At 37.2% G+C, this 25,708-nt stretch overlaps 1 long non-coding RNA gene across 2 annotated transcripts in view; it reads left to right on the forward strand.

The window, feature by feature from the left end:
* Nucleotides 1–25,708, forward strand: part of LOC116512411 — a 163,097-nt gene that overhangs the window by 129,852 nt on the left and 7,537 nt on the right. The window contains exon 4 of one of the 2 annotated variants that reach the window (XR_004255881.1): nucleotides 17,784–17,889. The exons of the other annotated variant lie outside the window; for it this stretch is intronic. This is a non-coding gene — a long non-coding RNA (uncharacterized LOC116512411). The remainder of the gene's footprint in view (nucleotides 1–17,783; nucleotides 17,890–25,708) is intronic. 2 annotated transcript variants of the gene reach the window in all.

Raw genomic sequence — 25,708 nt, forward strand, 5'->3', positions numbered from 1 at the left:
AGATGAGCACCGCCAGTGGTGGGATTCAAATAATTTAACAACCGATTCTCTGCCCTAATAATTTCTTTCAACAACCAGTTCTTGAAACGGCTTAGAAAGTTAACAACTGGTTCTCCAAAAGAGGTGCGAACTGGCTGAATCCCACCACTGAGCACCACCCTCTAGAGTCAGGAATAACTAGCACATATGTCCAAGGGGAACCTTTACCTTTACCTTAAGAATTCCAACAAAGAAAAAAAGCCAAGAAACCATTTGACTTTTACCTGTCTACTATGGCCCTGAGAAGAAAAGAACATTTTCTCCAACTCCTAATATCATCAGAAAAGATGACTTTTTTAGTCCTAGACTAGAATGGATTCAGAAATCCACCCTAAACTGGTTGAATGTTCAGAGATTAATTGTTTCACAAGGCTGATATCTTCTCAGAAACCAACCCCAAGATTATTTAGGGATGTGTTTATTCGATTTATTATTGCCAACCAGGGCTGTGCAACTTTCAGATTTTCAAAACCTCTTACATTGAACATAAATATTGGTAGCTTCTTTTAAAACACAGAAACTGTTCTGAGTTCAAGAAGTTGGCTGAAATAAAAACTTTAGGTTCTCTTCTATTTACTTCTTTCATGAGTTTTTTAATCTCAGTTTAAAGTTTGGCTTTTATTCACTTTATATTTCCCTTTTCAAGCTAACCTTTCTTGTTACTTAGCCTTTTGGAACAAACAGACTCCTTTCTCTTGCTTATTTCTTAATTCTACATGACTAGGCATTAGATTTGATCTGCAGCTACATAGTCATATCAATAAACAATACTTATTGAAGTAGAATTACTAAAATAAGGAGTAGCTAAAAAATTTCTAAACATTTTCTGACTGGTGAAAGAGGTGTTGGCTCAAACCCCTTTATTAAGCCCCACCCAATTACCATATAAGGTTTTTAAAAGACCCCTGTATCCATATAGTGGGACGCAGTAGCTCAGTGGCTAAGACTCTGAGCTTGTCAATCAGAAAGGTCACTAATTCAGTGGTTCCAATCCCTTGAGTTGTGTAACAGAGTGAGCTCCCGTTACTTGTCCCAGCTTCTGCCAACCTAGCAGTTCGAAAGCATGTAAAAATGCAAGTATAATGCAAGATAACAACATTCCATGCACCTTCGGTGTTTAGTCATGCCAACCACATGACCTTGGAGACATCTTTGGATAGTGCTGGCCCTTCAACTTTGAAACAGAAATGAGCATTGCTCCCTAGAGTTGGGAATGACTAGCACATATGTACGAGGGGAATCTTTCCCTTTATACCCATATAATTATAGTCAGTTGTTTCCAGCTTGGTACCCTCAATACTCTACTACTTATAGTTCATAGCCATTTAAATTATAGTCCAATACTATGCAAAACATCAGGATGAGTAGGACTGCTATAAATTTACAAATGCGGAAGGCAAATTCATACATAAAGGACAGACAGACACACAACACAGAGATTGAGAGAGTGTCCAAGAAATGGCTTAAATCAGATATTGCTATTGTTTATTATATGTCAAATCTCAGCTAGAATTCCTAATTTTTTTGCTGAACCTAATTATTTCAACAAATAATTTGCTGGAATTAGTAATATTACATATTACCCTAATGCACAGAAACAAAATCACAAGTTTGGATCTAAGTACCTTCCTGCTTTGTCCTAAGATCTATCTTAGCACTTTTGTATGGTCTTTCTATTTTGTCCCTCTATTTTCCTTTTCTTTAATCAGCAACAACAGGGAGAACTTCTTGGAATCACTGTGCACCTTATAAAGTATATCTTAATCTCCAACGTTTATACAATAATACATTTGTTAATGTTGAAATGCCAAAAGATTCTGTGCTGTTGTCCTTTTGATCATCATTGATTCTACAGTAATTCTAAAATCTTCTAAAGTAGAATTTGTTAGGAGAATTTTATGACATTTCTTGCCACAGTTAAGTGAATCACTGCAGTTGGTAAGTAAGTAACATGGTTGTTAAGTGAATTTGACTTCCCCATTGACTTTTCTTGTCAGAAGCTTGCAAAAGCTGATGATATAACCCCAGGATTCTGCAATGGCGTAAGTATGAAACAATTGCCAAGCATCTGAATTTTTATCACATGATCATGGGGATGCTGCAAAGGTTGTAATTGTGAAAAACAGTCATGTCATTTTTTTCAGTATTGGAACTTTGAACAGTCATTAAATAAACTGTTGTAAATTGAGGACTACCTATTTGTACACATGAACACACACAGGTAATGTGGTTTGAGAACCCCATTTTAATTTTAGTTTGACATTGCCTTAAAATAATATGCTCCAGGTCCCCTCAGTTAAAAAAACCCCAAGAAGCATACCTTCTCTATCATGGTGCCATGATATCAACCCAGAGGTCCATGAATTTTCAGCCTGAGGATGCTACAGATGTCATTACAAATGGGCTTGTTTTCTCAGGTCTTATAGTAGGCTGACTGCGACACTCTGGTAGTGTGTTTGACATGCAGTTTATCAGAATGCTTAGATTTTTCTTCTATTTATGATTTTTTTTGTTTTTAAGTATAAGCTAAATAAACATTCAGGAGTTGGATAACCTCCAAAACAAATAAATAAGTACATCTTGTCTTTTATTTGAGATAAGAGTCCTTCATCCACTTTCTTTGTAAGTCCATATTCATGGCAATCAATGATTTAGGCTGCAGTGTATGAAGTTTGCAATATCAAAAGCACCACTTTACTCTGGGATTATAGTTCATCCTTTAAAGCTCTTTCCTAGCTATCCAGTGTTTTATGTGAATATCACATTTTCAGGAGCTCTTTTCATTCCAATTCCCATACTATACAAAGAACAAGGTTAGTTAATGCACAATTCTTGACAGTGACAAATCTGCCATTTTGTACAGGAATTCCTCTTTTAATTACCACAATTGGAACTGATAAATAAGTTGCCAAGTGAAAGGGAAACCACAACAGTTCTTATTTTCTTACTTCAGCTTTCCCTTGCTTTACAAATCAGCAAAGGTCATAAATATGAAGATTAATCTTTTTATCATCATCATCATAACTGTAAACTGTTTCTAAATGAGACATTCTCTAAACAATGACTACCTATAATTTTAACTGATTGTATCTTCATTATTCAATTATTTAACTTATTGTATCTTCACTATATCTCTCATTGTTCGAGAATATTTATTATAGAAATTAAAAATAGATAGATAGAAAGGACTCATGTGAAACTGAAGTACTAACTTTTCTCATAGAACATTTTATAGTAATAAAAACATCATCCCTAAAGACATTATTGGTAGAAAGTAATGGTGAACTCAAATTATGTGATTTTAAAATTTAGTTGTTATCAGAAAAATATCAATCTGAGAAAAGGATTTTACTTTGGAAAAGAAGAGTAGGAATTGTTCATTCACATGAAATATCTTTTCCCTGGAGATATCAAGAAATAATTGTATTCTGAAATAACTAAATAATACAGTCCTATGTAAATTCAGCTGTTTTTGAAAAAATAAGAAGGTAACTAAATGCATGATGTCACAGTCATGCAAACAAAAAATAGTAATAATAAAGGAGAATATTTGTAGCTAAGGACTGAAATGTTACCTAGTTTGGGTAATGAAACATATGCAAGAAACTAACCAAACTCAGAGAGTACCAAGGACCCCTCATAGAATAGTAAAAATACACAATTGCCAATTCTCTAAATATAAAATAAGGAAGGCCCTTATTTTATATTTTATTAAGAAAAGTCCACCTCGGTAACTGCTGAGGAAGGACTCATTTCTTGACACTGGAGAGTTCTGATTGAATAGGAAAGTAGTTGATGCTGAGGTTGGCAAGGCACTGAGCATATTCTCTTCCCTTCCAAATACATATATAACAAATGTATATAAGTTAAAACAGGGCTACTGAGTAGCATTTATTCTGTTGCTCTGCATAATTTCAACAAAAGCAAAGTTATTTTCTTAATTTTATATGCATCTCTTTTGCTAGCAACTATTTAAATATGTCCATGGAGGCATTAAGAATGGAATCTGTCTACGTTTTTAATCTTAGTTCAGGAATCAAGACTCAGGAGTACTAAGTATTACACAGTCATGTAACATAAATGTGGTCTTCATTTTAAAGTAAGTAATAACCAGGATGTGAAGCTAATGATGGGCAGTTCTGAAATGGCAATGATTAATAGATGTATAAAATATAGTTCCGTAATCATACCAAAAGATAGAACATTAGACAGGTGGTCATTTACTAGTAGAGAATCATATCATCTGAAGCAACACCAATATAATTGATCACAGAATTCCCTGCTGCTTCTGTTATTTGTGGAAAAATTCTTTTGTTGATGATTGATGCATTGAAGATTTAATCTAAGAAATGCTTCCATTTGAGTGAACACTCTCTCTTCCTTTCAACCAAAAGATTAAAAGCGAATATTCTCATGTTCATCAATGAACATATTATATTCAGTACTGAGTATGCTATCCATGTTCATTATTAGTCAATATTTTCTTTATTAAGAAATGATTTTGCATGTATTAACATAGTTACCAATTGATATCAGATCTAAAGTTTCATCTGAATTGGCTGTTGAACTTTCAAGATAAAATATTCTGCATAGTCTCAGAGTTGTCTTTTTACTGTTGTTCCAAATATTTATGCCTACAATATAATCCTGACAACTAGCAAGAACTATTCAATTAAGCTTTTTGGAGGGGGAGTGCATTTCACTTACTAATATAAATATGATTATTGTTTCATGCTGTGGGAGTTTTCCTCCTAAGGATGGTTAGCAGCAGGAGCTTTGTTTGCTGATGCAAATTAGAACCGATAGTTTAGATTCCTGAATATAAAACAAAAGAAATCAGGAAGTTAGAAAAACATTACAGATTCATTTCGCCTCTTTTAGATCTCTAATTAGAAATCACCAAATGGATATGTGATCCCCAACAATTATTGCTGACCTCCAAAATGTGTTACGTCCATTTCATTTGAAATGCATTTAAGCACAGACATCTACTTCATTTTTTAAACTTTAATCTTAGATTTACTTTTTAAAATGTGAAAGTAAATCATTTTCTTCCTAGTCAGCTGCAAAAGAGTTGGTACGTTTGGTCAATCTGCTATTTATAGTCCATGGTTTATCATGAAAACAGCTAAAGATATCTGCTAGGTACACAGTAGCACCGTGTGTCTTCTCCAAAAGCCATTATTGATTTGGTTAAGGTAGAGTTCCACAAACCGGTCTTAGTGGGGCGATCCAAAGACTCATGTGTATTATTGGTATTGGTATTGGTATTCATAGTACTACTAGTTAAAGTAGCATTTATTATTTTCATAACATTTGGGAGTTAATGAGTAATCTGAAACTTCATGAAGGGGTCAATGAGGCTGAAGAGTTTGGGAACCACTGCTGCAAGTTCTTGTCATATATTTACCTGCCCAAATTTAGGGTAATCTCTTGCATGCTTTTTCCTCCTTCTGGTCAACATTCACTGTGTACTGAGCTACTATGGGCTGTTGTCCCTTTTATCTAATAATAAGTATGTTTCCAGCAATGTTTAGTTATTACTTCCTTTGGACACAAAAATATAGATTGCACTGGAGCACTAAACTTCAGTATGCAGTAACTACAATGAATTAAAAAATAATTGACATGATCTGTTATTTTTTTAAAAGAAAACTTGAAATATAGAAAAAGACAAAGATTAAGGCATTATTATGGAACCAGCTTTTCCAGTACAGTAGTCACCTTAATACTAAATGCACAAAGATACTAGATTTTAGATACTGAATATGCCTATCACAAGAGGCCCCTTCTATACAAGCCATGGGGGAAATTATTTGATTATGCTATGATGGCATACAATTTCTTCTTCCTTGGATTAGTCAACTGTTACCTACCCATGAAATTTAATACCTGTCATCTCAAATATCAGTTTGAATTCTGAATACTAAAAGGCATAAAAAATGTAGCCAACTGAAACTTCTTTTAAAAAATCTGCCAAATAATTTAACTGAGGAAAAATAATGTAGAGATAACACAAGGAAGAGAAGATGCGGCTGCTTTCCATATGCTATCAGTAGGAGGACAAAACCAAATAGGTTCTAGGTTAAACAGATCCTTCTCTGTGAACATTTCTCAAAACATTATCATACAAAAATGTAGAATTACCAAAACTAGCATTTGAGATGGTTGACTTTTCTGTCATAGCAATTTCATGTATACAATTGTCACAAGGTTGAAATAATCAAATCATATAAATGTATGACTACTTTTTAACTTGGAAGAGGTCAATAAACATGGATGAGAAGAAATGAAACACTGAGGACCTTCAGTGTCTTCAGAATCCATATGCTTATGGGTTGTTTCATACTTTCTCAAGGATAAATTCCATTTTATAATATTTTTTTCCTGTGCTTACTTTGGCTACTGAAGAAATGCATCTTTTTCCAGGGGCTGGAGATTTACTATTAGAATCTATTTTCTATTGGTATAAAAGAAACACCAATTTAAGTGTGAATGCAATGTGTTTCCTGCCCAGAAGTCATTAAGAGGCATGTCCACTGATCCTGGAAGACCTTTTAATTCTCATCCAAAAAGCTTCTTCAGTCCTCCTCAGCTCCTTTTGAAAAAGTACCTTTGGGTACAACCATGACCTGGATGAGTTAGACTCTCCATAGACATTATTGTTTGCTGTTGTTGTTATCTCCTAAACTTAAATTTTAGTAAAATATTTCCTAGATTATGAGGCTAGGAACAGGAAATGGCATGGAATAGGATTTGAAAAGAATGGAAACTAATCAAACAAATAATTTAGAAAAATGGTGACAGACCCTCAAGCTTGACTATAAAGAAATGGAATAAATCTTCCCTTCCCAATTATATACTTCATATCCATGAAGAGAGGTCAGCTTGTTTCAAGTATATTGTATATTTTCTGGTAATGTTTACAGAGATTTTAAAAATAAAATTATCTCTTGAGATAATGCTAAAATTATAAATATAGGTAATGTACATAGCTAGTGTATTTGTGATGCCCATATGGCAGATATTACCTCATTTCTCTTTATATAATTATGGATAAGTGTGGTGTGGATTGTGTGAATAGAATATCACCTGGCAATGCTTCTGTATTGCAAGTATTCCACCATTCCTGTTGATACCATAATGGCTTTTAAACAAAATAAAAATCATGAATAAAATGTAATCTCATGAAATTGTGTTCTGATGCTATCTGTATAGACCCACAAAACACAGTGGGTTTAACATCTAGATAAATGAAAGCTGGATTTTATGTTAATGGACTTTAACTATATTACCTTTTACTTTCATTAAAGTCTGCAGGATTTAGTTGTGATTAACATTTACTAGATTGTACCTTACACCCTTAATTTTAAAAAATTACTTCAGTCTAATAATGAATTTAATTAGTTCAGTAAAGCATCAAGGAAGCTACCTGAGATATGGCTATTAATAAAGTCCCAACTATTTAGCAGGAATTTTGTCCCAAATTAGATGGCTCAAATTCAGGAAAAAGTAATTAGTCAAAGATCTGAACTCATTATGGAGATTCCAATTAAAGCCTCTTTTCTATGTGGCAGTAAAACAAGTAAATTTTAGAACTGAAAATGAATGTGACAGATAACCCTAGAATTATGCAGCTCTATTAGTATTATGCCCTCTGCTACAATGACATGATCAGTTTTAATTGATCAGATACATACAGAGAGACAGCAACCCCAATAACTAAAATGAATATTCTGAGGAAATCTTTCAGGAAAGAATATTTGCTCTTCGGGAACTGAAGATTGAAATAAGAATGCAATAGATATAGATAGTCCTTAACTAATGGCCAGTAGCTTAGTGACCATTTGAAGTTTTGACAGGCCAACCTAGGGTCTACTTACAACCCAGATTTGAAGTTCCAGTAATCAAGTTTCTCCCCACGGTCATGTGACCACACTTTGGGTGCTGGCAAACAAGCCTTACTGTATTTATAGCAATTTGCAGTATCCTGAAGTCATGTGACTGAGTTTTATTATGATTTTGCCCAAAACTGGCAGTTACCATATTTTTCAGAGTATAAGATGCTCCAAAATATAAGACGCATCTAGCTTTTGGGGAGGAAAACAAGGGGGTGGGAATCTGCTTCTGCGTCCCAGCAATTTGCCTCCTTACAACAAACAGCAAACCGTATAGACAATATACACTATTTGTAGTGTTACATTTCATACTATACTTGTACATATGTTATTAAAATTGATGTGCTTTCTGGCAGTATAGTTATTCTATGCTATTTAAAAGAAAATACAATAGCACTGGGTCTCTTCATAGCAAGCATTTACTTTAAAAAGCTTCTTCATTTTGTTAAGCTGTCTAGAACAATAATAAAGCAGTCTTTAAAAAATAAGTCTAATAATTTGAACATTCTATAGGCATTTATAGTTATTGACTTATCTTCTTGCAGCAAGCATAAGATGACCAGATTTTCAGATTGGTAAAGGGGGACACCTTTGACCGGGGGGAGGGGGGGCTTGATTAAAAATTTTATAGGGAGCAACAAAAATGTTCATATGATGCAAAAATAGTTTTATAATTTTTTTTATTTCAACATAACTACAATTTACAAATATAAATTGTAACTTTTGCCAAACATCAACATTTTGATCACGTGACCATAAGGATGCTGCAATGGTCGCTAAGTGTGAAAATGGTCGCTAAGTGTGAAAAATGGTCATCAGTCACTTTTTTCAATGCCATTGTAACTTTGGTCACTATACCACCTTTCTTGCCACAGTTCTTAAGTGAATAACTGCAGCTGATAAGTTAGTAACATAAGTGAATCTGGTTTCCCCATTTGACTTTGTCAAAAGGCAATTAAAATGACCCCAGGACACTGAAACAATCATAAATACGAATCTGTTGCCAAACATCAAAATTTTGATCGTGTGATCATGAGGATGCTGCAACGGTCGCTAAGTGTGAAAATGGTCGCTAATCATGAAAAATGGTCATCAGTAACTTTTTTCAATGCCATTGTAACTTTGGTCACTATACCACCTTTCTTGCCACAGTTCTTAAGTGAATAACTGCAGCTGGTATTTTGTATTTTGGATAGAATCTTTTTTTAAATAGTCTAAGACAATTTAAAAAAAGAATCCACACAAAATAAAGCTATTTTAAAAAATCCTATGCACAATAAATAAAATATTATTTTAAAATACATTAAAAAAAAGAAAAGAAAAAAACCCAGCTCACACCAGCAGGCACAAGTCAATCCAGAATGATGTAGATGTTAATACAAAGAACTGATCAAATTAAAATGGTGAAATTAGTCAGGGAAATATTTTTCAAAGAAACTTTGCTACCATTTTCTCTTCCACACGAGCCGACCTCCAACCTCTGTGCCCCTCCCCTCCGGAAAATCCAGGAAGTAACACTCGCGGCCCCTCTAGCCAAGCATTTCCTGGAGCTGTATGGTACTTGGTCATTTTTTCTTATAGAATGAGGTAAAAGGGGTGCGCGGGGGGCATTTTCTTGCTTTAAAGTTTTAATATCTTCAATGAAAGTACTGAGACAGAGAGAGGGATTAGATTAGGGTGTCTTTTGTCTTGCCCCAGTTAGGATTTCTTAAGCAAATCCACTGGGCTTTCAACATGAAGCCAGAAAATCGGGAGTTTTTTAAAATGGCCCAGGACATGGAACAAATTGTTATAAAGCGTGACCGTCCTGCTGAAATCGGGACGTCTGGTCACCTTAAGCAAGCAGCAAGCAGCAAACAGCCTGATTAGCACAAGGGAAAAAAACTGCCTCTGCCTCCAGCAATTTGCAAACAGCAAGTTTCACTTTCAGTTTAAGCGTCTCCTGATGATCACCTGTTTCAGGCTGCAGCCTATTGCAGCCTCCGCAAGACCCATTTTCCTCTTTGCTGCAAGGAGGTAAATTGCTTGGAGGCAGAGGCCTAAGGGTGGGGGACGGTGGGGCTATATTCAGTGTATAAGATGCACTCAAATTTTCACCCTCTTTTAGGGAGGAAAAGATGTGTCTTATACTCTGGAAACTATGGTACTTTTCAGCAAAACCAGACTCATAGCATACCACTAGTTTGCATAATGACTGTGACATTCAATTAATCACTGTGGATTTGTTTAGAAGAATTTTTATGAGCCTGAAGCTTTTATATGGTTTGGTAGTAGGAGTGGGGACTGGATGTGGTATGGGCTTTCCTGCTCTCCTTATGGTAGAGATGGGGAAGCTGGAAGTGCTGTAGCTTTAAGAGTGTGTGAGGGAAGGGAAAGATTTGGGTTTTGAGAGAGCTGGAGAGCTGTGTGAAATAATATTGGATGAAATGTTTGGATAGAGGACCTACTCAAGTAGAGATGCTGAGTATTACAGAAGTGCTGGAATACAAACGGAGCTTGTCTATCTAGTTTAAGTTTTTTTTGAGTATTTATCATATTTGTGTAGGCTGGATTTGTCCCAGATCTTTGGGTATGAGAGATTGAGGGAGACGAAAGCCCGATAGAGAAAGAGCAGAGGTGGTAAGGAAGAGCATTGCAGTAGCGATCGGCACTGGAATGTACAGTATGAGACAGGGGGCAGGCCACTCTTGGAAAAGGTGATGTTTAATATCAATAGTGCATTCTGGTTCTTTACAGAACTGCTTCTTCCTAAGAATAACTGCCCATCCCACTAAATCTGATAGGAAAGGCATTCTCCAGATCCCTTCCCTGAAATCCTGCCACTTAGTGGGATCTGGGAAGCCTATCTTTTCTGTGGCCTCCCTCTGGCAATTCAGTAGACTTCCGCCCTTTTAGCTTTTTGGAACATTATCAAGACCTTGCAGATATTGGAAGACTGCTATCATGTCTCTCTTAGACTTCTCTTTTTTAATCTAAGCATACTTAATCACTTTTTGTAGAATTGAGTCTCCAATCTTTTTACCCTTTCATTCTTCTCTGCACAATTTCCAGTTCCTTTTTCTATTATGGGGTCCATAGTTACACTTGGTAACTCAGTATATTCCAGTGCAGCATAAAATGCTATCACTTCCTTGATAGTACTATCACAGGAAGTGACAGTATTACTCTAATACACCCCAAGATCGCATTAGCTTTTTGGCAGTTATGGCACTTGGTGGCTCATGTTTAATATATGGTCTGCCAAGAATCCCAGATCCTTCTTATAAATGATACTACTACTAAGCAAGGCACTACCCATCTTGTATCTATCCTTCTGTTTCTTTTTGCCAAGTGCAGAACTTTACATTTCTTACTAATGAACTTCTGAATAGAGTTCAAGGCTGAAGGCTGTGAAATCCTAGCAATCTCTCTCCTTTCCCAGTTTTGTACAAACCATTTGTGGTTTATGACCTTCCCTTCTCCACCCTCATCTAAGATACAGCTGTTGAAGAGTGCTTGGGCTCAGGACAGAACCCTGAAGTACTTAAGTGTATACTGTGTAAGTCAGGGGTGGGTACCTGCCAGTTCTAACCTCTTCTATAGAAGAGGTTCCACAAATCTACAGTGCCATTTAGAACCGGTTCCAGCTCCTTCCCCGCCTGTCCACACATCATCAAGATGAAGAGCAAGAGGAGGAATTCTAAGAGTTGAAGTCCACAAGTCTTAAAGCTGCCAAGTTTGAACACCCCTGGGGTTTTTTTTCTAAAGAGTTAGGGGTGCAAGGATCTTGTAACTTGACAGCTTTAAGACTTGCTTGCTTCAAATGCCAGAGTTTCTGAGCCAACATTTTGGTTGCTAAGCAAGAGCGTTGTTAAGTGATTTTCACCATATTTTACAAGTTGGCCATGCCCACCCAGTCACATGGCTGGAAAGCCACTCCCACCTGGTCACATGGCCAGCAAGCCATTCCCACAAAGCAGGCCACACCTACAGAAGAGGTTCTAAAAAAATTTGAAACCCATCACTGGTGTAAGTGTACACTGTAACTCCTTCCATATTGACATCGGGTATACTGTAAGTGTACACTGTGACTCCCTCCATATGGAGGAAGTTATAAGTGTATACTGTAAGTCCTTCCATATGGACAAAGGCCAACATTGGCTAAAAATGTTCAGCAAACTGCTAATCCATCTAACAGTAGAACAATCCATCCCATATTTTTCCAGCTTATCAGAAAGAGGGCCATGAACTACCAGTAATTTATCAAAAAAAAATTAGTAAAGTCTTAAATATACTACATCCACAGCAATTCCTTGGTCCACTGATCTAGTCACATTGCAAAAAAAAACAACCCAATAAGGTTCATCTCTGACAACCTGTTTTTAAGAAATCCTGCTGGCTTCTTACAAATAACCACAGCCAATAAATTAAGAAAAAGGAAAGCGCAAGAAAGCCAGAACTAGACATAAAACATTTTCCTTCTCATAAAAAAATCCTTGCTCTCTAAGAACTATGAATATTTGAAAATGACTGGATAGAAGAAAAATGATCAAAGAAAACATAACTATAATAACTGAGAGTGTACAGATAATATTTGGACTTGTTTGAATTATTCATTTATTCATTTGACTCAGTGTAACTATTCTAATTAATTTATACAATTCATGCAGATTGACATTTTGATTGAAAGCATCAATTTTGATCACTTGAATTTTGTATATCAATATGAAAACAAAATAATTCAGAGCCATTAAGAACCCAATTCAATTCCAAAAGTCAATGGAATTTGTGATCCAGTGAAATCACTTTGAAGTTAATATTTCAAAATTAATGTTTTTACAATCCACTTACAGCACAAAATTTGGCCAAGAAGAAATCAGAGGGCAGAGATGATTGTAAGCCACCTAGCATTAGATAGTTGATACATATATCAACTCTCTTATAATCTGACCCAAGCTTTCATAAACTTACTCTAACATGGTGTCTTAAAATTAATGACAGCTATTCTCATTAATCATTAATATTTTTTAAAGAAATTTGGATTTTAAGTAAAATATAAAAGTAGGATGTTAGAGAGAAGGATGGTTAGAGCTACTATCTCAAGAGAATTCTGTGAGATCACCTATGAATAGACTTTAGCAGTGTTCCTGAACTTAAGCAACTTTAGGATGTTTGGACTTCAACTCTCAGAATTCCTCATCCAGTATGCTGAAGTTCAGAATCTTAAAGTTGTCAATGTTGAAAAACACTACCTTAAATAAACACAGGATAGATTAGTCTGTAAATAGGGGGAAATGTGGAGGAAAATATTCAAAACTAACTGCAGAAAAGGTACAGTCGTTGCTCTGAACCAACAGGAATCAAAACAGACCTTCATTCAATAAAACAGAAATTGTCACCATTGTGTTGTGCCTCTGCCAGAGCAACATATGGTAGCACAGCTGACACCTATAATCTTTCCTCTCTTTTTTTTCTGTTGCACATGTGCACTGCATTTGTGGAATATGAGAAGTTTATAATTTGTCTGTTAACTCCTTAATATGATGACATCCTGTTTCAAATATACAGCCTTCTCTGAACTGAAAATTATAACAGTTAATTTAGACAGAACATTCAGAATATTCCTTTAACACTTGCACCAATAGAAAATTGGAAATTCTTCAAATGTTTACAAGAAATTGTTGCTTTTCATCACCATCTCTTTATAGCTGATATCTTTAAATCAAGAAAGAGACAGAAAGAAGCAGAACTGCTTCCATTCAAAGACAATGCAAATATATTGAGGCATAAATTTGTCATCTCAGGACTCTTTCTGATGACTTTTATTCAATTCCTACACAACATAATTTACATCTTATTTATTTTATTCACTGAATTTACATGGCCACCTATCTTATACAATGCCTCACGCACTGGCACACCCACACCCAGTTTAACGAAAGGGGGGAAAGTCACAATACATCATGTGATGATGCTGTGATGACACCCCTGCTCTAAGCAGCTCACAGCAATCCAGAAAATATTGTTAAAAACATACCCTTCCTCAAGATGCCAGATCAAACATCCTCACAGATCACCCTCCCCTTATGTATCCAGGACCCTCCAGAAGTCTAAAAGGGTGTCACTCTGATCTCTGGTGGGAGGCAGTTCCAAAGGATTGTGGTGGCTACTAAGAAGGCATGCCTCCAAGATCCCATCAGAGGGCAAAACATAAGATAAGGGAGCCTTATTCTATCTAATTTAGTAGGACAGGCAAATACGTGCAGGGAAAGGGTATTGAACACCTTTGCTTTCATCTTCTCAGGAAAGGAAGGAAGGAAGGAAGGAAGGAAGGAAGGAAGGAAGGAAGGAAGGAAGGAAGGAAGGAAGGAAGGAAGGAAGGAAAGAAGATTATTAAAAGAGGGAGGGAGGGAGAGATCCCTCTAATTTCCACTTTGGCAAATTATAATGGAAAATAGCAGTAGAAGAGGTTCCAAATAAAAAGAGTTCAGCTGCACTAAATAAAAAATGTAGATCAAATTTTCAGACCTGAAAGCATAATCCAATTCTCCAATTTGTAAAACATTATTTACTATCTGACTCATGAAACTATGGAAATTTGGCTATACATATGCAAAAGATGTTCCCAAATTACCCCATATATTGGATAGACAAACCAAATGAGTCATTGAGTAGAACTCAGCAACGAAACAAAGAAGACCCATAACACTTGTTATCTATTGACTATCTGGACTTTGAGCCTTGCTATAGTAACACCAGCAAGTGGTCCCTGCCACAGCACCCACTTCACTGCCTCTATTCAGGTACTCTAATAACCAAACTCACTCACACATTAGGGACATTTTACATACCATATGTAGTTCTCTTTAAAATCTCGTATGGAATAGGATTATTCTTTTTTCTTCTTCATATTAGAGTTCTATCAAATCCTGGAACTGTCCTTCCCTATTGTGACTTTGGAGACATGGGAATTGGTTGAGGGATGGGGAATATGTAAAATCACATGCATGATGACATTGTACAAATTACAGGAATTCTGTACTGTACATTATTTGTGTCATGACATGAGTGACACAAATTACTTTATTAGGGTCACTTGTGCAATGGTATAATGATGCATAGTGTATCATCATGGGATCTTCCAGATGCCTGTGCACAAGGAACATCTGTTGTAAGAAAGGGCTCTTTCAAGTGCACCCAGAACATGAGCTAAGGAAGAAGAAAGCTTTTTCTTAGTATCATATTTTCTGATAAGACTTGATGCTTAAGAAAATTTGGCTTCAAGTCTAGTTACATGCTACATGTATTTTCAAAAATGACTGTGACACTCATATTTCCTATGTGTAACAGTTAAAATATTGTAGATAATATCAGTCAGCATTCTATTGCATATCCTTATTATCAGTTAATCTTTCAACTAATATCTTATTTAAAAGCATATGTGATTAATATTTAAGTTTGCGAATTCATTTCAATTGAACTGCAGACGAACACTCAAATTTGAAATTGGGGTCTATGTGAAAATAAAACCTGTGCTTGCATTTTATTGATATCTATTTGCCTCTCTTCTTTTCTAATACTGTCCTTTTCAGAAGGTTTGTCTATAATTTTTTTAAATAATAGTAGAATAGGAAGACTGACAGCGTGTCTTTTAATTCAGACTTTATCAGCCCATGATGAAATCACAAGGAAATTGGTAAGCTGAAATCTTAAAGGACACAATGTTCTTGTCTTGTTATTTGCTTCTTATACAAAGTTTGAGAGGGTGACAAATATAGCTACAAAGGACTTCTAATGATAATTTTTGTCTGTTTATTTAGTAATTTTTTACATTTTGTAATTAGAGTATTGTATGTAGAACATCTTAGAAGTTATATTTTCATTCCAAGCAAAATAATTGTTCTATCATTTAGGGAACATGAAACGGTTTTCAATATTAATTTAATTTTGGGTTTTTTCACAACTTGTAATTGGTGTTGAAAAGTCAATATATAAAATGTTGAGATGTATGTTGATTTGTATCTCATCTTGCTTAGATGCAAGCTAAACATAAACCTGCTTATTCTAGTTTGTTTTGCTGTGTCTCCATTGACTATTACTCTTCTAATAGTCTAAACAAATAATAAAAGCTTATGTATCATATTTTATTACTGGGTATATAAACAAAATCTTTTGAGAAACAGTACATTATGTCAGCAGTACAAATCAATGCATTTTTACAGATGTATGGTATGTTAGGAACTTGACACAAAAGATGTGAATTGAGTTAACGAGTCTGCCTGCATATTTGCCAAACTGTTTGGTCAATTTGTTTGAATAAACTTGACCTTTCCTGTTTATTGACTTCTTATAGGGAAAAAAAGATATTGAATCCATAGCCAATCATCAGGATGATCATAAGTCTACTCAGGCACCTTGACAGATGAATCCCTACCCATCACGAAATTAACCCTGAGGCAACAGCTAAACTGACACACATTTGTTGATTCTCCTTTTTTCATATTAAATATCTATGGTTTTCATATTTTTCATGTTGTTACACTTTTCACTTCTGCTTTGCATAGCATTTGCAAGCAAAGATTTATATGGCATAATACACCCCATTAGCCATCCCCAAGCCCTAGTTATACAGATGAGAAACTAAATGCAAAGCTGTCAAGTTTCAGTTTTTCAGGGAGGAGTGTGTTGCTTCTTATGGTTCAAAGTGGGGAAAATGTTTGCAAGGGGTTATGTTCTGATAAGACAGGAGGAGCATCATTATACCAATTTTGTTGTATTTAAGTACAATGACAATAAAGATTATACTTATACTTACTTATACCACTAGGATCAACAATTCCAACTTTAGATTGGAAAGAACAATGCAATTGCTTCCATATGGCCAAGCAGGATTGGTGCTTTTTAAATAGGGCAGTAGCTCCCCCTGCCAATGATAAACTAATTTAAAACAGAGGAGGGTTTCCAGGGACTCGGAGATAAGCAGTGATTTCTGCTGTCTGAAGGAAATCTATTACTCTGATGAATATGCTCAGATCTTGAGCTGTATCTAAAGTTGCTGGGGAAAGTTTTGTTTAAAGTAATGAAGCAGGGAATGAGTTTTATTTCAAATCAAATCTTTATTTCAGTTATAAAAAGATAAAGGTTCCCCTCCACATGCATGCTAGTTGTTTCCAGCTCTAGGGCGGTGCTCATTTCTGTTTCAAAGCCGAAGAGCGAGCGCTATCCGAAGACATCTCCGTGGTCATGTGGCCAGCATGACTAAATGCTGAAGGTGCACTGAATGCTGTTACCTTCCAACCAAAGTGGTCCCTATTTTTCTATTTTGCTTTTTTACATGTTTTCGAACTGCTAGGTGGCAGAAGCTGGGATAAGTAACGGGAGCTCACTCCATTATGCAGCGCTAGGGATTTGAACCACTGAACTGCTGACCTTCTGATCGACAAGCTCAGTGTCTTAGCCACTGAGCCACCACATCATTTCAGTTATAGACCAGTATAAAATAACATCAATAATAATTTCAGCCATTAATGATAGAAATATACTTAAAAGTGGGCAGTACCAACATAATACTATAACAATTAATATAGTATTTATTGTAATACTGTAATATCACAACATCCAGATCTTTATATAAAATATCTTAATAATAAGACTAAATCTTTAGACAAAGAAGTGAAAATCGTATGTGAAAGTATAATATAATGAAATGATCAAAATTAAACTACACTAATGAAATATATAAATATGGAAACAGTTCATCCTATGTATGTGTTTATTTATGATCATAGATCAGATATAATGAAACACACCTTATAAAATATAAACTGTGTTACAATTAACATTTTCATATGTTTTACCTACCTGTAGATTCTCATTGTAACTGCACCGAACTTAGCAATTGCAGCAGAAATCTATTGCTTTGTATGAGAGAAGAAAAGTTTGATGGAAGACTCATCAGATGTATCCTTGTTAGGTGTGTAGAATATTCTTCATTGAGGTCTTTGTAGAAGAAAACCCAGTATAACAATGCAGGTTGAATAAGTTCAATTTCATTTGATTGATAGGAACAAAATGTGTTCCAAATATTTTTCATGTTCACTTTTCACTTCTGCATTCTGCAGAAACATTCTGGAGTGTTTAGGTATCTGCCTTACAAAACTACGAAAGAAAGATTATTCTGGTGACCCAAAGGGCACAGTTACACCTCCAAGTGGCCTCAACAATTCTCAGAAAGAGTGCTAACAACCAGATAACTGTAAGGAATATAAATCCTTCCATTCTCCATTATTCAGTCAGAATTGAAGAAGCTCCTTAGATGAGAAGCAAAACATCTTCAAAGAAAACAAAGAAACTCTAGTTGCCTCTTGAAAAAACACTTTTGGGACAACCATGACTGGATGAACTGAGAATTTCCATAGACATGAAGATAATTACACTTAAGATAATTTTGTCTTTAATACATTGCACTCATGAAAAAAGTACAAGAGATGGCACCCTCAAGTAACAGTACTGCAGTACTACAGTACTGAGGTCATCGTAAATGGTTTAACAATGAACGTAACAATCAGAACACTGAGTTCTTTCTTTCTTTCTTTCTTTCTTTCTTTCTTTCTTTCTTTCTTTCTTTCTTTCTTGTGACTTACTAGAAGAAAGCTAATGTCCACTCCTCTTTCATGGACCATTATCTTGTAGTGATTAAGGGACTTGCATATCTCAGTAAAGTTGGGAGCTAGATCATTGGGAATGTACACAATTATCTAGAATTTCCATAGAGTACAGGTGGAATGTTGTGAATAACATTCTAATTCCACCAGCAAGCATCAGGTTAAAGAAAGCTCTTACGAAGGAGAATTAAGGAATTAAAAGCACAGTTGTCATTTTTGGCTATAGATTGATTCACAGCTCATATTGGCTTCCCAGTGATTCAAGCTGGTTGTCCACCTTACAGGACAAACTCTAAATTGCTAAAAAGTACAGCAGCTGAGAGATTCTAATTATAGCAGAAGATGAACTGAAAATGATCCAAATATTTTTTTTTAAAAAAAAACCGAATTAGGCATGTATTTAGAAATGTATTAGACATAGCACTTTAAATTCTGGATTAATACTTGTCCCATGACACAAGCATTTTCTGTTCATCTAGCACTAACCAATACTTAGCATTCAACTAATCAACATTCATTAAATGAAAATAAAATTAACAAATCCTGACTCTTCTGCAGTGAAAATGAGAAAATAATTCGTCTACCTGCCACCCCATCAAAGAACAATAGTAAGCTTTGCTTGGCATTGCAATCAGAAAATCTTATCACTAAACAGAAATGTTGTGTGAGACATTATTAGTCATCTGAAGGATTTTTTTAGAGCAAAGAGCACCACCATTGTGCCAGCGTGATATTACAAAACCTGTAACATCAGTTGTGTATCCACTGGCCTTTGCTTATTTTACACATTTTGCTTATATATTGTGAAGAGCTTAGCTAAAATATGAAAACAACATTTATCTAGCACTTCTAAATTCTCAGTTGTAAGAATAGGTAAGAATAAATGGGGGAAAACATTTCTTCGGCACCTTCTAAATTACATTGAAGGGACAGAGCAATGTAATCTATATATTACAAAGCCCAAGGAGCTGCTGATACAGTTCTACAGAGGGTCTGTCATCTGTACCTCTATAACTGTCTGGTTTGGCTCTGCAACCCAAACAAGACAGACGCAGACTTCAATGGATAATCAGAACTGAAGAAGAAGCAGTTGCTACCAACCTGCCTTCCATTGAGGACCTGTATACTTCACAAGTTAAAAAGAGGGCTGTGAAAATACCTACAGACCTCTCACACCATAGACATAGATTCTTTCTACTTCTACCCTCAAAACGACATGATAGAGCCATGATGGTGAACCTATGGCACACATGCCAAAGGTAGCACGCAGAACCCTCTCTGCTGGCACATGCGCCGTTGCCCAAGGTCAGATCTCCGTGGCATTTCTTCCGTGAGCTTCTGTTTCCCTGCAAACAACGAAACAGAAGCCCACAAAAGAAAAAGATGTCAACTCTTGCCGCGCTGTCTCCCACTAGCCAGCTGGTCTTTGGATCTCTGCTGCGCATGTGTGCATGCCTGTGCATGCCTGTGCATATCCATGCATGTGTACATTTGTGCATGTCCACACATGCACATGTTTGCACATGTCCATGCATGAGCACATTCATGCATGTCCATGGAAGCACACATTCTTGCATGTTCACACATTCAGGTGTTTGCATGCATACCTTTCAGCTTGGGCATGCATGTGCACGCAGTTTGAGCACTTGGTGTCTAAAAGGTTTGCCATCACTGCTATAGAGCATTACATACCAGAACAACTAGACACAGGGACAGTTTTCCCCCCATGCCATCATGCCGCTAAACAACAAATTTCCACAAAACTGTCAAACTATTTACTAAGACTGTATTACTATTTTTCTTCTCATCCTTCCTATATAGAAAAAATAAAGAATTCTAAAGAAAAGGAATTCAAGAAAAAATCAGATATCTATGCAGGAGATTTGAACATAAATCAGTCCTTTGCTTCAGAATTGGATTAACTACTTAGATTTGATTTATCATACAAATTAATTTGTCACCCTTTGCAATACTAGGAATTGCTTTTGGTTTATCCTTTGGCTTCCTCTTTAAGAAATAATTTTTTAGAGCTCCACTACTTAGCTTTAAAATCTTTCCACCCCTCATTCCAAGGTGTCATGTTATTAACTTCTTGCCTACTCTGTTATTTGTTTAAGGGTTTTCAAAATCCCAGTAATCCCAAATCTACAGCCCGCCATCTCTAGTAGAGATAGATGAGTCATTTTATTCCTGAGAACATTTAGATGGATATACATGACTTGTCTAGTGTATAGGAGGTCCCGTATACAAGCAAATGTTGGGAAATCTTTTTTAATTTTTATTTTTCACATTTTTGGATCTCCCATCTCCCTAAGAGAAAATGCACATTAAAAGCACAAAAATGGGGGAGGGGATACCTTCAAAATATAGGCATTTGAAAAAGGGTGTGTAAAACTAGTGTTTTCTATTTTTATGCTGATTTCAGAACTTGAAATTACTTCAATATTTTAACCAAAATTGCAAAAAGTCAAATATTCCCCTTAAAGCAGTACTTGTAGTTAATACCATGAAAAATGTAGACAAAATTAAATAGATAGTATGATCTATTGCTGTTTTCAAGAACAGTCATAATTCATATCACACATAAAAACTTTTAAAGTTTCAATTATTTATTTATTTATTTACTTCTTTGTTTATATTCTGCCTTTTATCATTTTTACAAATAACTCAAGATGGCGAACAAATCCAGTACACCTTCCTCCACAATAAGAGCCCTGTGTGGTAAATTGGGTTGCGAGAGAATGATTGGCCCAAGTTCATCCAGTTGGCTTTTATGGCTAAGATGGAACTTGAATGTATGGTCTCCAGCCTGTTTTCTAACCTGGTGTCTTAACCACGAGACCAAACTGGCTTTTGGCATTTTGCCAATACTTGACTGGCACATGGAACTGAGCTATTCTTGTTTTGGTTTAAATGCTAGCTTCTTGTCTAGTTTCTATCATTATTAAAATTATTAATTTCTGCTCCATGGAACGGGCAAGTTTCCTTAAACCACCTCTAAAATTAAGGACTGGCAATAATCCAGTTCTAGTGAAATCAGAATGGATTGCTTTGTTTCAGATATTATATGTAGGTAATCTACAGTTAGAAGACTGGAGGAAACTTTATAATTCAAGTCCTAACCAAGAACCTAAGAATTAATAAGGTAGCATCCAACAATATAGACAATTTCAAGCTGGATGCGCTTTTTTGTACAAATAGGGTCTGAAAATTCAGTGTTTCAAGATATCAAGAAAGTTCTTTAGGTATCACTCTGAGGGCTACAATCCTAATTGGTATAACAACAGATTTCTTATTATTGTTATTATTTTAAACACTGAAATAAATCATTTTTATTTCAATATATTGAAAATCAAAATGCATTTTGTTCATGATCAAATCTGATGTTTAAAAAGTATCCCAGGCCCCTATAAGGAGTGGAAGGGAATCCTACACAGCTCTAGTTAGCTCAATAAGACTTTATTCCAAATAAATGGGATGATGGATCAAAGAATGAGCGTACACCCATGTACACCAAACATGTATAATTGTGAAAATACTTTGTAAATTTCATATTTTGGTTGAATCATTTTTTATTACTAGCGTCAATCTAAAAAGATACTTTAAAAAATAGTTGAGCTGCTAAATTCTATGCTAAGGCACGTATGCACTTTGAAAAGGTAATTTGAAAGCGAGTTGAGCCATGACAAATAGGGACAGCTGGCCTAATTGAATCATTTGATCTAAGACAGCTCAACTTGGTTATCCTTACTGCAGCTCACATTGATATTAGTGAGTGAATCATTAGCCATGAAATCATGTCGACTGCACCATTTTTGACATGACAGGGAGCACAGACTGCCTTTTATTAAAGCGCTAGTGAGTTTTTAAGTCTGCCATTGGTGTGGGAGGATATTTTTGGAACGAGGGAGAACTTTTTGGCACAATTATAGAAAACAGTTTCCTGTAAGATACACCCTGGAGCCATTCAGAGGAGGACACTTTTGTTGTGGTTCAGGTTATCTGTTAGCCGCAGCAGAAAGGTTGGGCATCCAAGCTTGTTGTGATGACTGCACTGTTGGGGATTTAACCACATAATGCAACATAATTGGTGTTTGGTGAACAAAATACAAATCAAATTCATAGTCTTTTGGTTTCCTTTGAAGAGACCACAAACTTGGTTACATTTGGGGATGTATTTATTCTCCATATTCTTCAGCATATAAAAGAATGACTAGTGGATTAAAGGCCCACATCAAAAGTTGTCCTCCAAGTCCATATAACTAGCTATATCTTTGGACATTCATCCTGAAGGTTGGCCAAGTTATTTTTATTGTTTATATAATGAATAAATCATAGATGCAATAAACCATAATTTTATGCAGAATATTGAATAAGACTTTCATGGATTACTGCATGGATTATTTCATGGATTACACTTGCTTAATGGATTACTTTATGGATTACTTTTGGTCCTGGGGAAGAAAGCTATGGTAAATCTAGACAGCATACTAAAAAGCAGAGCCATCACCCTGCCAACAAAAGTGCGTATAGTCAAGGCTATGGTTTTCCCAGTTGCAATGTATGGCTATGAAAGTTAGACTATAAGAAAGGCTCAGCACCCAAGAATTGAGGCCTTTGAACTATGGTGCTAGAAAAGACTCCTGTGAGTCACTTGGACTGCAAGGCGATCAAACCAGTCAGTCCTAGAGGAGATCAACCTTGAGTGCTCTTTAGAAGGCCAGATCCTGAAGATGAAACTCAAATACTTTCGCCGCCTAATGAGAAGGAAGGACTTACTGTAGAAGAGCCGAATGCTGGGAAAGATTGAGGGCAAAAGAAGAAGACGATGACAGAGAATGAGGTGGCTGGATGGAGTCACTGAAGCAGTAGGCATGAGTTTAAATGGACTCCAGAGGATGGTAGAGGATAGGAAGTCCTGGAGGAATGTCGTCCATGGTTTGGTTTGGTTTTGGTTTAATTTTATTTGTATGCCGCCCTTTTCCCTGAAAGGGACTCAGGGCGGCTCACAACTCAAAAAGGGAGGGGAAATACAAACAGAATAACAAAAACATAAAAAACCATACATAGCTAAAAGCACAACAATCATACCATTCAAAGTGGGGCAGCGAGTCTTTAGCCCCAGGCCTGTCGGAACAGCCAGGTTTTAAGGGCTATGCGGAAGGCCTGGAGGGTGGTGAGGGTACGAATCTCCACGGGGAGTTCGTTCCAGAGGGTCGGAGCAGCCACAGAGAAGGCTCTCCTCCAGGTAGTCGCCAGTCGACACTGGCCAGCTGATGGAATTTGGAGGAGGCCTAGTCTGTGGGATCTAATTGGTCTAGTGGAGGTAATTGGCAGTAGGCGGTCTCTCAAGTACCCAGGTCCAATACCATGAAGGGCTTTGTAGGTGACGACTAGCACCTTGAAGCGTACCCGGAGATCAACAGGCAGCCAGTGCAGCTCGCGGAGGATAGGTGTTACGTGGGTGAACCGAGGTGCACCCACGATCACTCGCGCGGCTGCATTCTGGACAAGCTGAAGTCGCTGAATACTCTTCAAGGGCTGCCCCATGTAGAGCACGCTGCAGTAATCCAGTCTGGAGGTCCCAAGGGCACGAGTGACTGTTGTGAGAGCCTCCCGGTTCAGGTAGGGACGCAACTGGTGCACCAGGAGAACCTGGGCAAATGCCCCCCCTGGTCACAGCTGACAAATGATGTTCAAAAGTCAGCTGTGGGTCCAGGAGGACTCCCAAGTTGCAGACCCTGTCTGAGGGGCGTACCGTTTGACCCCCCCAGCCTGAGAGGTGGAACACTTGGCCAATTAGTAGGAAGGAAGCACAGCAGCCACTCGGTCTTATCTGGATTGAGTACAAGCTTGTTAACCCCCATCCAGTCCCTAACAGCCTCGAGGCCCTGGCACATCACGTCAATCGCTTCATTGAGTTGGCACGGGGCGGACAGATACAGCTGTGTATCGTCCGCATACTGGTGGTATTTTATCCCGTGCCGTCGAATGATCTCACCCAGCGGTTTCATGTAGATATTAGAGGAGGGGGGACAGGACCGAACCCTGCGGCACCCCATACGTTAGGGGCCTAGGGGTCGATCTCTGCCCTCCAACCAACACCGACTGCGACCTGTCCGAGAGGTAAGAGGAGAACCACCGTAAGACAGTGCCTCCCACCCCCACCTCCCGCAGTCGTCGCAGAAGGATACCATGGTCGATGGTATCGAAAGCCGCAGAGAGGTCAAGGAGTACCAGGATGGAGGCATGACCTCCATCCCTGGCTCTCCAAAGATCATCGATCAATGCGACCAAAGCGGTTTCCGTGCTGTAGCCAGGCCTGAAACCAGACTGGAAGGGATCTAGATAATTGGTTTCCTCCAAGGACCGCTGGAGCTGAAAGGCTACCACCTTCTCAACAACCTTCCCCACAAAGGGGAGGTTGGAGACTGGACGATAGTTGTTTAGGACGGCTGGATCCAAAGATGGTTTCTTCAGGAGGGGTCTCACCACCGCCGCCTTTAATGCGGGGGGAAAGACCCCCTCCCGAAGGGAGGCAGCAACAACCGCCTGGATCCAGCCCCGTGTCACCTCCCTGCTGTTAACAACCAGCCAGGAGGGGCACGGGTCCAGTACACATGTGGAGGCACTTACAGCTCTCATGGCCTTGTCCATGTCCTCAGGGGTAACAGCTTGAAAATCAATCCAGTGATGTCCTACCAGATTATCCCTTGGTGCCTCAGCTGGTTCTGCAGAATTGGAGTCCAGGTCCGCCCGAAGCCGAGCAACTTTATCCGCGAGGAATTGGACGTAGTCCTCAGCTCTGCCTTGCAAAGGATCGCTCGTATCCCTCCTATTTAGGAGGGAACGGGTTATCCTGAACAAGGCGGCTGGGCACGACTCAGCGGAAGCAATCAGAGAGGCAATGTATGTTCTTTTTGTCGTCCTAATTGCCCGGATGTAAACTCTGATGCTGGATGTTAAAAGTGCTCGGTCTGATGGGGTTGCAATGGGTCAGACATGACTTCGCAACTAACAACAATAAAATTGCATAAACCCAGACCAATGGGTATATTTGCAGAAATAAAATTCAAAGTAACACACATTATGTCTTAGCATAGTGAGTGAAATAAAGTATTTGACTTT

The sequence above is a fragment of the Thamnophis elegans genome, chromosome 8, assembly GCF_009769535.1.
Source record: "Thamnophis elegans isolate rThaEle1 chromosome 8, rThaEle1.pri, whole genome shotgun sequence".
NCBI lineage: Eukaryota > Metazoa > Chordata > Lepidosauria > Squamata > Colubridae > Thamnophis > Thamnophis elegans.